We start from the raw sequence: 14498 nt of genomic DNA on the forward strand, positions 1-14498 counted from the left end.
TTTAACATTTTTTTTGGCGCTTTATTTGCATCGTGACACTCAGAGCTGCGCACACACGTGCGGTCCCCCCAAGGACTTTTCCTCCGTCTGGGCCCTTTCCACGCCCCGCGCTGGCAGGAACATGATGGAGGGTGGTGCTCCGGGTAATGTCGGGGCCTTCCAAAGTTCATGCTGTGGAAGGTGCATAAAAGCCGGGTGTGTGTTTCTAATCCTTCAAATGGCAGAGGTTGACAGGCCTACAATGTTAATGTGCCCACCCTTAGTTAATTGACATTTAGGTTTGTCAGCCTTTGCCTTCAAAGAACGATCCAATGGTAAATGAGATGCGCTTTTTTCACAAGAGAAAAATAACACCTGCGCTTCGTAATCTTATGGATTTTGTTGTCATGAGATCTTTTGTGGTAGCACGGAAAATCCCACGGCAACTTAGAAAGTGCTCACGGGAGTAAATGTTGGTGTGCAGTCAGGTGAGTACTTCAGTTTCTTCAGGTGATACTCAATTACACGCGGACAAAGCTGTCTATATAGGCCTGTTGTCGGTTTTGTAAAACCTATCAGTTGTGTTATGCAAATACAATGCTTGTATTAAATAGTACATGACATAAACAACAGAGGCACTTCCTGTTTTTTTTATTATTGTATATTACAGAGATGAAAAATTCAGTCAAGATGTTCCAAACCTGTATAAATGAGAAAGATATTTGGAAGAAGGCTTATAACTAAACAATTCTTGGAGCCCATTGACTACCATATTAGGAAAAATGTATTTATAGTTTTTTGTTCTGTTGAACACAAAAGAAGATATTTTGTTATAACAGTTCTGCGGCACTTATGACTACCATTTTCATTTTTCTTACTATGGTAGTCAATGGTGGCCAATTGTCCAAATATATTTCTCTGTTTTCATCTGAACAAAGACATTTATACAGGTTTAGAACAAGTAGAGCGTGAGTAAGTCGTCCCTTTCACATTTTGTTTCAGTTCTGTAACGTTTGCGTAGCGTTAAAAAACTGAAAGAAGCAGTGCTTCTGGACCAGTCTTGTTTATGTCTTGCAAAATGGTCTATATACAGTACAGCAGCTAATGTAGCCAAGAACTTGTATTGTTGTATTTATGTTGCGAAACGGAGTAAAAAACTGCGTATACAGTAAAATCCCTAATCAGTTAATGAAAGCTTCCCCCACCTGTTTGCTTGTGCAAGATCTGGACGAGCATAATGTTATTAGCTGCTTAGTTAAGAGGCAGCAGAGCGTCACGGGGGGGTTGCTTATTAATTGTTGTTTTCGTGTCACTACTGCTGTGTGCAAAAGGTGATTTAATCAGTTAAATTCACAGCCAAGGGATTCAACCCTAATTTACCCGGTCCTGCAAAACACATTCTGCCTAAACATTTGTGCTGCCGCATTACATATAGCATCTGTACAGCGCAAAAGTTTCAATTTGCGTTGTTAACCGAATGATTAATTACCAGCGCGTTTAAAGGAACAGTTCACTCAAAAATACAAATGTCTGTAATTATTCACTCTACCTCATATTTTAAATATGTATGCTGTTATTTTGACCATGAAAAATAAAGAGGAAGGGTAAAGAATACTTTCCATGAAACGACGGCTTGTTGCGACCACAACTGTCAGGTCCTGAATTATATTTCACATTTCAAGTCCTCTGAAGCCACATGATAGCTTTGTGGGAGTAAAGAGAGTGAATTTAGGCCTTCATTTACTGATGTTTTATGCACTGTGTAGATCTCAAATCTCATTCTCTATTTCTGAACATAACAAGCACCACATTTCATCACGACACAAGTGAGAAGGCATTTGATATCAAATCTGAGACGACAATCAATCCAAAAGCAAATGTGGTGAGATTTCACCGCTTTGTTGGAAGGAAGTAACTTAAATTTCAGTCTGTTCCTCGTGGCTTTACATATCTTGGAACATAATGTATGAGTCACACACTTTTTGATCATTTAAAGGTGTTTTTCTGACCTTTTGAAAGACTTCATAACCTTGTATGAAAACATGAAAAATGATAGGATTTCAATTTATTTTTGGTTGAACTCTTAAAGGTCCAGTGTATGACATTTAGCTGCGTCTAGTGGCTCACTCCACCGCTCACCCCTTCCCATTCAAAGCACTATGGTGGCTGACACAGATGTCGTCACGATTTTGCTTCTTGGCCGAAGGAGATAACGTATTTATGAAACGCCCTCTGCAGAGCAGTTTGTCCGTTTAGGGATACAGTAGAAACAACATGGCGAACTCCATGTAAGGGGACCCGTGGTGTATGTAGATAGAAATAGCTCTTTCTAAGGTAATAAAAACATAACGCTTCATTATGTAAGGGCTTTATACACCTCTGAACACAATTATGTATATTCTATTGCATTTCTGTCAATAGATCCTCCAAAAAATGACACACTACTGTATGCATATAAAAAAATAAAAAGCTAAGCGCTTGGCACACACACTCTCTCAGGTAGGAACCACTCTGATTCGCACCTCGTCCCCATGGGGAATCCAAAACTGACTGCACATTTTCACTACCATCTTCAAAGTCACACCACAATGACAGAACAGCACAATGCAGGGAGTGGTGTCTGATTCAAAGCGAGAGGATGAGAAATGGGTTGAGAGGGAAAGATAGATTTAACAAGCCACACCGATGAACCCGCGGCTTGTTAAGATAATTATGATCAAGCTCATTGTCACAGTGAATATCTCAACATGTTTGTCTGTGCTGCATGGATTAGAGCATGGCCCGCAGAACAGGAGGTTTAGCCACGAAGCAACGTGATAATTAAACATCAGTAGTGTAAACAGAACATTAAACATCAAATATGAGGACAAACACATTTCTCATCACTGAATTCTGATTGAAACATGGTGCACGATAACCTTAACAAACGATACGCCTGTGAAATATTGACAGAAACAAGAGCTAGAATGAAAGAATGTCAAAAAAAGACATTATCACCAAAACATCACGTCTAGATTTGCAGACAGGGGGTCGCTGAAAGCAATCTGCACGTCTACTTCCAGACCGCCATGTAAATGCTTTTAAGCAACCTTTCAAAGCCAGGGCCTATAAAACAAATTACTATGCAGACTATCCTCAAAAGAAGCCAAACAAGAGGACACGAGTACAGACAATGACACAGAGAAGTCTTGACAGAGATGGATGGATCGATAGACAAATAATAATGCGGACATGCTGATTGATAAACTGCTGCTGACAACAGGGGGAAAAAACACTCCGTGATTATTGGTTGAAATGTCAGTCACTGCAGCCATTAGTCAGCCGGCATTCTCGGGTCACATGTCCAGGACGGCCAAAAGAGAGAGAAAGGGAGGAAAGACAAGTATTTGGTGATACACCTGCTTGGCCAACAGAACTGAAAGGGCCGTGAGTTAGCAAACACTGCTAACCGCAAGCTGTACGTTCTCACACACACACTCGCTGAGCGATGATGATCTAAGACACAGCGCTCGTTCAAACACACTCGCACTCCCTTTGTATTCCATGTCTGCGTTCCAGCATTGATCCCATTCAGCAAAAGCCTCCGTCTTTATGATATTCCCAGCTTTGATATTTCGCTTTCCTTTGGCCATTAATTCCCTTGTTTGCTCGCTGGTTTTAAAGGGCCTTTCACTTTCTAGCTCTCGTTCAGAGGCTCTGTGAGTCCCCAGTGTGTCTGATCCTGACAGAGCAGCTCTGATCATTCTTTGATATCAGAGCATCTCATATCCTCAGCTCCAATGTCACCCACGTGTCTAGAGTCAAAACCGTGTCTCAGTGAGGGCTAGCGGTATTGACAATAACCGTGATATAAAAACAGGGTTATCGGTATCCTGTTGATACTTGACACGACATTGTAAATCATTCGGCACCCATTTCAAATATCGCCTCACCAGACACAATGGTAATAAACTCTCTCTTTTTTGCCTCTCTATACTATTTAAAATCTGCTTCAATGACCAAAAAACTCCACAAAATAAACAAAAGTAAACATGAAGGTGACTGCTAGCATTATTCATGTATTTGAAAACACAGACATGTTGATAATATTGTTATTGTGAATTATTTTGGGGGTTTTAGTCCAAACTCATGTTCCAGTTTAATATTTCCACAGTTTCTGGTTTAAAAAAATGTACAGCTTTCATGTTTATGCGCGATTATATTTATTAAACGTCGCATTAACATCTCATTACATTTATGCGGCGTTTAAGGAATAGTTTATCTGAAAATTAAAATTCTCTCAAATCTGACTTCCTTTCAGTTAAACGCAACAAAGAATATATTAATACATGTTTTTATTATAATCCTGTCATGTTATCTTCTTACGTATATGGGGGTCCTGTGACTTCCCACACGTGTTTTGTCGGCATTACCGATGTGCCACCATATTTGAATGACCGTGCTCAACTGTACTGATTTCTAAATAAGCTCATTTTATTACTAGTTTTTACTTATGTATCCTTTTTTCTACAGAAGATTTTTATTGTCCAGCTGGAGTCCTTTGGACTACTAATAATGAATGGATGTGCTTTTTGGACCCTTGCCCATTTGACACCCGTATAAGAAGATAACATGACCGCATTTTAATCTAAAATTATTCATTTGTGTTCAATTTAAGAAATTAAGTTATAAATATCTGGGATGGCATGAGGATGATGCATACAGAACATATAGTACGAATAGATAGTAGTGACAGAAGTAAAGAGATGTAACTATGAAAAATATGGAAAACAAAGAAAACATGGTATCATAACACACTGACATCTCACGTCAGTCTCAAGTGTGACTCGGATAATACATACACACGGAAAGAGAATTCAAGAACAATGGCTGCCGGCACAGAGGAATATCTGTTTGGAAACGGTTTCCTGCGTGAGGAGGATTGGAATCAGACTTAGGCTTTGTTTTAAAGTTTGAGAGGAGATTTAACATCAAAGCTGTCTCCGGTGCAGGAAGAGTAATGTTTTTATTCCAAAGAGGCAGCACAGTCTTGAGAGTGACGGGCAAATTGACACGCTGTTCACAGGGCAAAAGATAAATGTTTGATGAATTGGCCAATCCGGTTGGAGTGATGGGCTTCATATGTGCATAATGGACTTGCAGCCTGGCAGTTGTGATTGCCTGCCAAGATAAGAAACTATAATGAATGAAAGAGAGGAGCGAGGCTGTAGAAACAGGGATTGTGCTGGTTTTAATCAACTTTTTTGTTTTTAAAAGTGGAAGTGAGGAAATGCAGATGGTGCTGCTAAGCGGCACACCGTCCATCAGAGGACATGACAAAAAATGTATCATCTCACAGAGAGATTATGTTTCTATTACAGTATGTTGAGAAGAACATTATCTATGTATCTATAGAAACACAAGTCCACACTTTTGTTTAGGTTTTCAAATAAAATCGTTTTTGATACTAGTTTTGCATGTAGCCAAGTAGCTTCCCTATAGTTAAACTACTTTAAATTAGTAAATTGTAACTTATTATCACTACTGGGGAAGATTCTCACAAACTATAACAAGTGTGAGCTGAACCTATATTATCTATATTATGTTTTCTGTGACCGATTAAATCCCCACACCTACCTATTGTGTCATTTTGCATTTTTTTAATCCACCTTACAACCTTGAATGTCATCTTGACAACAGATTCATCAGCTCCGGTAAGATCTATCTGCAACGCCCTGCAAAATGGGCTTTGATGCACACCCACTTTCAACCCGCATGCAATTGTGTTTTCAATATTCAAAAACATGATGGCTTTGGATGCTGCGGTGCTATAAATCTCCAGTTGGCAGTATTAGGCAGCCATTATCTGGCTTAATCTCAGCCCCTCCACCCCGCCCGACTTCAAACATGTCACCAGCCCTCGGGTGGCAGCAATTTACAGATCACATGTGTAAGGAAATGGGCTTCAGCTATGTTGCAATTTACTCGTGTTAAAGGCCCATGCAGCAGTCATCCTGCAGTTTTAATGGGGACGCACACTGCTTGGGTGATTTTCTTTCAATCTATAATGTACATTTTTGCTTTGATATTTACATGGATATTCAAAAACCTGCAGTGCAAAATTTGGCTCCATTTAGCAACACTATCATTAGGCCACACAATATTGCAAACACCACTTACATAAATAAGGAATAGTAGTTACGTGGTTGGCTAAATACACGTGTAGCTATGTGTACAAAGTAACACATGGGGTTGCATCAATGAAGTGCCATATTTTATTAGCTTCAAAATTTTAAGAAGAAAAACAAATAAGGTAATGATGTCATGATTTATTCAACCTTGTGATTCCAATATTGTAGTTTTTTATAAAACAAAAAGAACGCAGAATATCAAGCTCTAAAAAAAGTACCATAAAATACTCCACAGGTCTATATTGTATTTCATAGGAACCCAAATCATAATTTAGTGTTTGGAATTGGTCAAACTGCATTTGGCCTCAATGATGCATCATTTTTCAATTTACGAAAACAATGATTGTGGTTTGAGGATTATGATCGAGGAAAAAGTATCAGTCAAGCTTTTTTAGAGCTCAAAAGTATAAATCACTGTCGTCTTTCCTCATATGGAAGTAAGCGGTTTGGACATTCCGCCCTGACACCTCATTTTGCGTTTCATGGATGGAAGAAAATAATAGAGGGTCAGAACATCACGTGTGTGCATAAATGATGACAACGTTTTGGCTTTTAGGATGAACTATTTCTTTTAACCAACCTCGGGCTGGACCAGGCAGCGGCGTGTTGGGTTAGGGTGGGGTTGAGCCCGGTCGGACCAGGCGGGAGTTCAGCCAGAAGGACTAGGCCTAAGGATGAAACGCCTGGTGAATTATAGACTGCCTCTCAAGATTCACAGCTCTCAGTGGTAGGAGGTTAATATTCTCACATGTCATTAGGTCTGCTGGCTCGGCTGACGGCTCATTGAATCAGGCAGCAAATGATTTCCTCATGCGGCAAAGGACAGCACACTTCAAAGGGAGAGGGGCTGAGGTCAGAGCCGCTCCTCTGTGATTAATAGCCCAGGATCAGTCGAGGTTGGCTGTAAGGTAAGAATGTGACGGAGGTTTTTGACAGAGCTGACTCTTTAAGCTGGGTTTGACCCCCGGACCTGGCAAACTTTGTTTCCAGTGCCAAGTCTGACTGACCTGATGGGCTCTGTCAGGGTAACCTGGGCTCTGCAGACTTATGTGAAGCATGCTGAAACGATGTGTGTCCGATCACCTAGTGTTACGGAAGGTGATCGTCTAATCACTTACCATCAATCTAATCATGCAGAAATGTCTCAATTGAACTGCACCTCATTTAAAAGAAGAAAATGTGCTATTTTCCAATTTAGAAACATTTTATCCATGTTTAATATGCATAACTACAAGAAATGCATAAGGGTTGATTCTTGATTCTGAAAAGTGTAAATACTGGCTCGACCAATGGCGTTAATCTAGGGCGGAACTATCTGTTCATCCAACCAATGACAGCAAAGGAAACGTGTCAACACGGGCTCGACCAATAGGGGTGGCATCTGTTCGTCCAAGAAGGTTATTTTAGTTTACTAAAATTATTGAAAATAAAAAGGAAAAAATTGAAACAACTTTAAAGCACTAAAATATTTTAAAAAATATTATTAAAATGATAAAAAATTAGGTAATCTTATATAGCAACATAAAAATAAACAAATAATAAAATGACAAAAGCATATACCAAAATTGCTAAAACTTTAACTAAAATTAACATAAAAAATATTAAAAATGAAAGCTAATTTAAAATATTAATAAAACTAAATCAAACTAAAATCAAAACTATAATAACTCTGCAACCAGTGACAGTTAAAGTTGTTTTATAGAAATCTCATTATTCTATATTTTAATTTAGGTTAAATCACGGTCACAAAAGCTACGCACTTTCACTGAAAACACAAACAACATCACACTATGTAAGCAATATAACTACAGGAGCCCACATCAGAATCACTGAAATTACGTAAATGTAGGTGATTCTCACAAGATTAAAGCCAAAACAGAGGCAGGCACTTTATTTCGGAAGCACTGCAGCGTAACTTTATGTGGGTCTGCTCGACACCATCTCTCTTCATGCCTCATGGCCTCCCTGTCTCTGGTGCAACCCAGTTTCTTTTAAACGACACCACTGACTGATTATACCTCTCTGCACAAAACAAATGCATTCTCCCTTTGCTACCACTGCCCTGAAATCAATTCTATTCTTTACAGATGACACAGCAGTCATCTGCCATCACTTTTTATCTGCCAGGGAAATGTATCTTAAGGCGCTTTGCATGGAGATAAATGCCAAGCAAAATCAATGACTTCGAAAATGGGGTAACGTAAAAAAAAATGACAAACTACACTAAAATTGATGAATTACATTAATTCCTCTGTAGCGATTTGTTTCTGTTATTTGATTTTGTTGTTTATATTGGGCTGGATGATATGGCAGTGGTTTTGGACATGGCGATATTGAGTAGGGTTTGTCTGGTCATGTGATCTCAACATGTCAGCGTCCGTGAAGTGACCTGCTCCATTGAAAATTAAACTGCTTTTATTAGACTACTGATATGATTGGATTCTACATTATATCTCGTATACTTAATTAAATTCACAATTATTTGTATAGAGCTTTTTACAATGCACATTATTTCAAATCATTCATGTTTTAGTGCTGCCAGACATACCAGCAAGATGTAAACATTGGTCTAGAAGCATTCCCTGTTTCAGTTTTTATTAATTATGTGTGTGAAATAAAAATATAAAGTATTATATTTTTGTGAAGTGTTAAAAAACTGAAACAGGAAGTGCTTCTGTACCAGTATTGCAAAATGGTCTATAAGAGAATTTATATCAGAAACTACAGTTGCAAGATAGTATAAATAACAACATTTACAAAAGCAAAATTAATGTGCATTTTTAAGAAACAATGACGTGATAACCAAGATTACAAAATTTGTAAATATGAAACACATTTTACACAAAGGCACTATTAATTCATTTTTGTGTAATTATTTTTTTTTATCTCTGTAACCATTCTGTCAAAGGAAACTAACTGCACTTTAACAGCGATCCTCAGCTTTTCACAAGAGGCTAAAAAGAGCATAGCTTCTCTATAATATCTAGAGTTGAGTCAGTTGAACTGTCAAGCTGCAGCCATGTATGCTTGAGCATCTATCTAATAGCAAATAATCACTACCTTGCTGTCACTTCATGGCAAACGATCAATGACACTTGATGGATGACCCTGTCTGGGGCCTGCCCGTGGTCTGCATCACTCCCATCCCCGCTCACAACCACAAGAGACAGCCATGATTCCGTGCCTCATGGCCAACCACATATTCCTCAGAAAAAGCTTTCATTTTAGTCTCTCAAAGCCATCAACGAGGGGCTCTGGAAAGGAAAAAAATGTTATCTGAGCGACGGCCAGTAAGAAAAGAAATCGTCATTTTTCAATATCAGAGAGAAATGAAATCATCTGATGATCTAATTGGGAGGATTACGGTCCCCCACCTGCGCTGTCACTCTCTGGGGCCCCATTACAAGACCCTTATTAGTTTTTACTTGCCAGATTAAAATGCGAGCGCCGCAATCTTTGATCTCTCACTTGCTGACACAAATCCTTTCAAGCCCCAACATTTTCTGCTGGGTAATTAATGCTAATTAAAAGGTTTCAAGCAGTCAGTAAGCAGCGCTCTTCTCACTACCAAATTGCCATCAACTTCCCCCTATCTAACGGATCTGCACGTCATGCGCATTTCCTCTGTTTTAAACCGCATCTGCGCAAACAACAAATTATGAACAGAACGTGGGCAACTTCCCAGAGTGTTGGAGTATTTATATAGCAGCACTACCAAAATAAACTTTAAAACAGTTAAAACAGAAATTTCGCAGATCTCTAATTTATGGGCAAAATAAAGGAATGACGTAAGACAGCTTAATGTACGTTTGAAACACTTTGAAGCTATAACGGGATGTTTATATGCAACCACTTATAAATACAGCACATGTAATGCTGCTGAACATACAATGCGGCTTTAAAATTCGAAACCGACAAAGGAAAATCAGAGGTTTATCGTATCTATATTATATTCTCGCTCTTCTTAAGTAAGAGTGTACGCAAATAAATCTGGTAGTGATTAAATGAAGACCGGTTTGATTTAATTGCGAGTCGCTCTACATCGGCGGTGCTTTGAAACCACTTAAATGTATGAGCCACATCCACCCTGACTCCATCATCACTCACTTATTATGTTGTAATTAGCTGTCGCTCCGTCATATCATTATGTAGCTGGGTAAAGTGTCAGGTATGAAGACGTCTCCTCCTGACGAGCAAAGAGCAATATCATTACACAATGATACAAAATGATAATTACATTACTTCTGCATCAGTACCAGCCCTATGTGATAATTAGACACATATTCAAACCAATTAAATCCCTGATGCAGCCTGTTTTTCCTCTGTCAAACAGACAGTTTGACTTCTCTGACGCCCTGTCATGGGAAACTTTATTGGGCCTTGGAATAACCTGTGCATATAGGGACGCAAGACGGGGAGGTGAAAAGCGATCATCACCATTTTGGGGTGTGAATGTAAATTTGAACTAAACATACGTGTTGGAAAAATCTTTAAATTAAAGACATAGTTCACCCATAAATGACAATGCTGTTATCATATTTACTCATTAGAGACATCTGTGGTCACCATTCACTTTCAGAATTAGGGCCGTCAAACGATTAATCGCGATTAATCGCAACCAGAATAAACGTTTGTGTTTGTGTCTGTGTATTGTGCATATTAATTTTGTATTTATTAACACATACACGTTTACATATTTAGGAAACGATTACATGTATGTATTTATATTTACCAATCATTTAAATTATATATAATTATTCTTACATATACACATGTATGTGTATGTTTTTATACATACAAAATGTATATGTACAGTAAACAGACATATATTATGTAAACACTTTTACTAAACTTTTATTCTGGATGCGATTAATCGTGATTAATCGTTTTGCAGCCCTAATCAAAATGTTACATTTGGAATGACTGGCAAACGTCCCTTTAAATTGAATTTGAATTCCTTTTTAGTCCATTCATTTGTCAGTCTACAGTGGTTTCCTAAAGGTCAAAGTTCATTAATGATTATTGAAAATATTGTGGACGGTTAGTCAATGAGGCCACCACTGCAACAAATTGCATGAAAAGCAGCAGTATTTGCTATCCTATCTTTAGCTGTTCCTAGCTCACTCGGATCCAATAGGAAATGGGACGGTCGTTCTTTTCACTTGCGCCGAGACATTGGCATGACACTTTAAAAGAGGCGCATGATGGTCGATTTATGCAATATTAACTGATGTTCAGTTTGATGTAAGATTATTCTCACTCCCAGCCAATGCTTCATTACCTTAGAAAAGCAGAACTCATTAATGGAGGCAAGTCCAGTCAAATCTGGGCATAACTCTACAGAGGTGAACTGCTGTCAACATCATTAACCATCATCTCTCCAACTCGCTCCCTGACTTATGAAGTGTTCTTTATTGTGTAATGATCCAAATCTCTTACAAAATCGCCCTCTTCAAAGGGCCCCTGGGACGTACCACCCATGCAGTCTGCTGACACGATGAAGACAAAGATCAAATGAAGCTCGGTAATTAGGCACTTTCTTTATCTTACACTCGCCGGCTGTTTACTTCCAATTCCAGGTGACAGTCGGGAAGCTGTAAAGCGGCCGAAAGAAACGTGCAAACGCAGGAATAAGGTAAAAGGCTTTGATGTCTTTTGTCGTTCAAAAACGTTACCGGTTATGATGTCAGACAGCCAAGCTGGATAAACGTAATGTAAACACGGACCATGAGAGGCTTTGGGGGGTCACTTAAACAGCTCATAGATGAGTCATCTGACATACAAACATCAATTCACACTGAGCTACATACAGTAGGCCAGCCTGCATCAATGCCTCTTGAAATTCACCAGTTTTGTCATGACAGCCAACACAAACCAAGTTTATTCTCATTTCAAGTGAACTGGTGTAGTGTTGTAAATGTAGTTGGGATTGTATTTTCAAACCTTTCATGATTTTGTTGGTTGTTTTCAAAGAGGGCCTGTCACACAACCTGTCCAAGTCAACGTATGCCATTTTATCTACAGTACAATGAACAAATGTGAGCCTGTCTGTGAAATCCAAGCTGAAGGGACAGTTCGCCCAAAAATGCAAATTCTGTCTTCATTTACTCACCATCCAAATCTGAATGAATTTCTTTGTTCTGATGAACACAAAAAAGGATATTTTCAATTATGTAGGAAAGCTAACAGTTCTGGGTTCATCACTTTTAACTACCATTGTCATTTTTCCTACTATGGTAGTCAATGGTGGCCAAGAACTGTTTGGTTACAAATATCTTCTTTTGTGTTCAGCAGAACTTTATACAGATTTGGAACATCTCGAGGGCGAGTAAATGATGACAGAATTTTTAGTTTTGAGTGAACTGTTTCTTTAAAGTGTAAAAATTAGTAATCATTATAATAATCATGAAAAATAATGAGTCCCAGCCATAAAATTAGGAAAATAAGTGTTTATCGCTGTGAATGATAGATTATGTGATAGATTTTGAGATACAGAATTCACATTTTATAAAATGATAAATATGAAACTAGCAAATTTAATAATTAAAAAATACTCAAAGTAATGAGTTGATTTTATTGACACTATATTTTTTATATTGCACAAAAAATACTGAATGATGGCTTCCTTAACACTCATTTCAATTTTAACATGCTCTTACTCAGTTAATATTAAAGATATCAAGATTAAATTTTTACAGAATGTTCTTGTAAAAGGATTTTATGCTGAAAACAGTAAATCACAAACAAACACTTTAGATGGGTTTTCACAGACTGGGTCAAACATTTTATTTATGTAAGAGTCTGATTGCACGCGTTGCCTTTGAAATCAACAATAAACATTTAAAGTACAGATTAGTTGTATTTTATTACTTTTATTTTTCTTACCGATTGGTACAGACTGGTTTAGTGCATATCTGACTCATCTGCAAGTAAGAGTAATGATGGGGTCTACTGTTTTGTATGAGGCGATGACAAATTTGTCTGAGAGATGACCTCATTGGTCACAATGAAAGCTACTCTCGATCTTGTGTCAGGGAAAGCTTTTGTCTGTACAGACCTTTGTGTGTGTGTGTGTGTGTGTGTGTGTGTGTGTGCTGCAGGGGTGATGCTTCAGGACCTACAGTAAATCTTCTAACCATTTAGACAAACAAAAGGCCACAGTGGCAGGAAAAAAGACAAGGAAAAACAGATGAATAAGCAACATCAATTACCGGCAGTGTTGACCTGTGGTCCCCCACACCATGGTCGGCCCCTCACACCCAGGGGTGGCAGATTGAAGCTGACATTCCTGGAGTGAGAACAGTACGGCCTCTCAAGGCCCGTCCTCTGAGTGTGAACGGAGAGAGAGCGAGAGAGCCAGCAGTGGGAGCTATGAATGAAAAATCACGCATAATAGGTCCCCGCTTTCGTTTAAAGTGAAACAAAATGGCTCAATTTGAGCACTTAGCCTGTGGAAAATTGGCGGCGCTGACATAGGACGCGAACATGCGAGGGGACAAGCGAATCAGCCCTCTGATAAGTACACTATAAGGGGAACAAAGCTGATGTCCAACAGGCTTAACGGTGAACTCGAGAGGGATTGGGTCCCCCTCAAAAGGTTGCTTCAGTCTTCGCTTGCCCTCCAAAAAAGACCCTCGAACACCCGAGCTCCCCTCTGCCGCTTTGTGCGCGACCGGTAGCAAAATAAATACACAGCTCATATTTGTTGAACACACTGCGCTTTGTATCATCCCATTGGGATCTTAGCATGGGTAATAGAAGAGAGTAAATGCAGAGCGAAGCAGGAAGCTTATAAGCTAACAAGACTGGATTACAAAGATATTGTGTCCTTTTAAATGGCTTACAATTACATTACGGCCTGTTTTGCGACAGGGAAACTATATACATGTTTATGTGAGAGAACTGAGGGTAAACACACTTAGGGCTTATTAATCCTATCCAAGAAACTGATATAATAAAAATCCAAAGGTTTTATCTTTAATACTGTTATCATCTGGGGATGTGAATTCATTTAACTATATCTGACCCAACTGTGAGCTAAAACAACCCAGTCTTTTTTTAGTGTGAACAAAGACATAGAAAACACAACACAGACAGACAGACAGACAAGACAGATAATCATTCATCTATTCATAATGTATTTGACCCTTTTAAGAACAAAAGCTAGAGTTAAACAAAGTAAAGCCTAATACACAAGTAACTAAGAGCAATAAAACGTGCTGCACAATAAAGCACACTATAGTGCTAAACTTGCACAATCTGATCTGTTTTATTGACCAACCACACACACACACAGTCTCTATAGTAACAACACAGACACAAGGGTGCAAGGGGACATTTAGGAACACT

General features: G+C 38.7%; 1 protein-coding gene across 1 annotated transcript in view; it reads right to left on the reverse strand.

Moving 5' to 3' along the window:
- Window positions 1-14498, reverse strand: part of lrmda (leucine rich melanocyte differentiation associated) — a 263094-nt gene that overhangs the window by 87463 nt on the left and 161133 nt on the right. The gene's annotated exons all lie outside the window — the stretch shown is intronic.

This window comes from Triplophysa rosa, linkage group LG9, assembly GCF_024868665.1.
Source record: "Triplophysa rosa linkage group LG9, Trosa_1v2, whole genome shotgun sequence".
In the NCBI taxonomy this organism is placed as follows: domain Eukaryota; kingdom Metazoa; phylum Chordata; class Actinopteri; order Cypriniformes; family Nemacheilidae; genus Triplophysa; species Triplophysa rosa.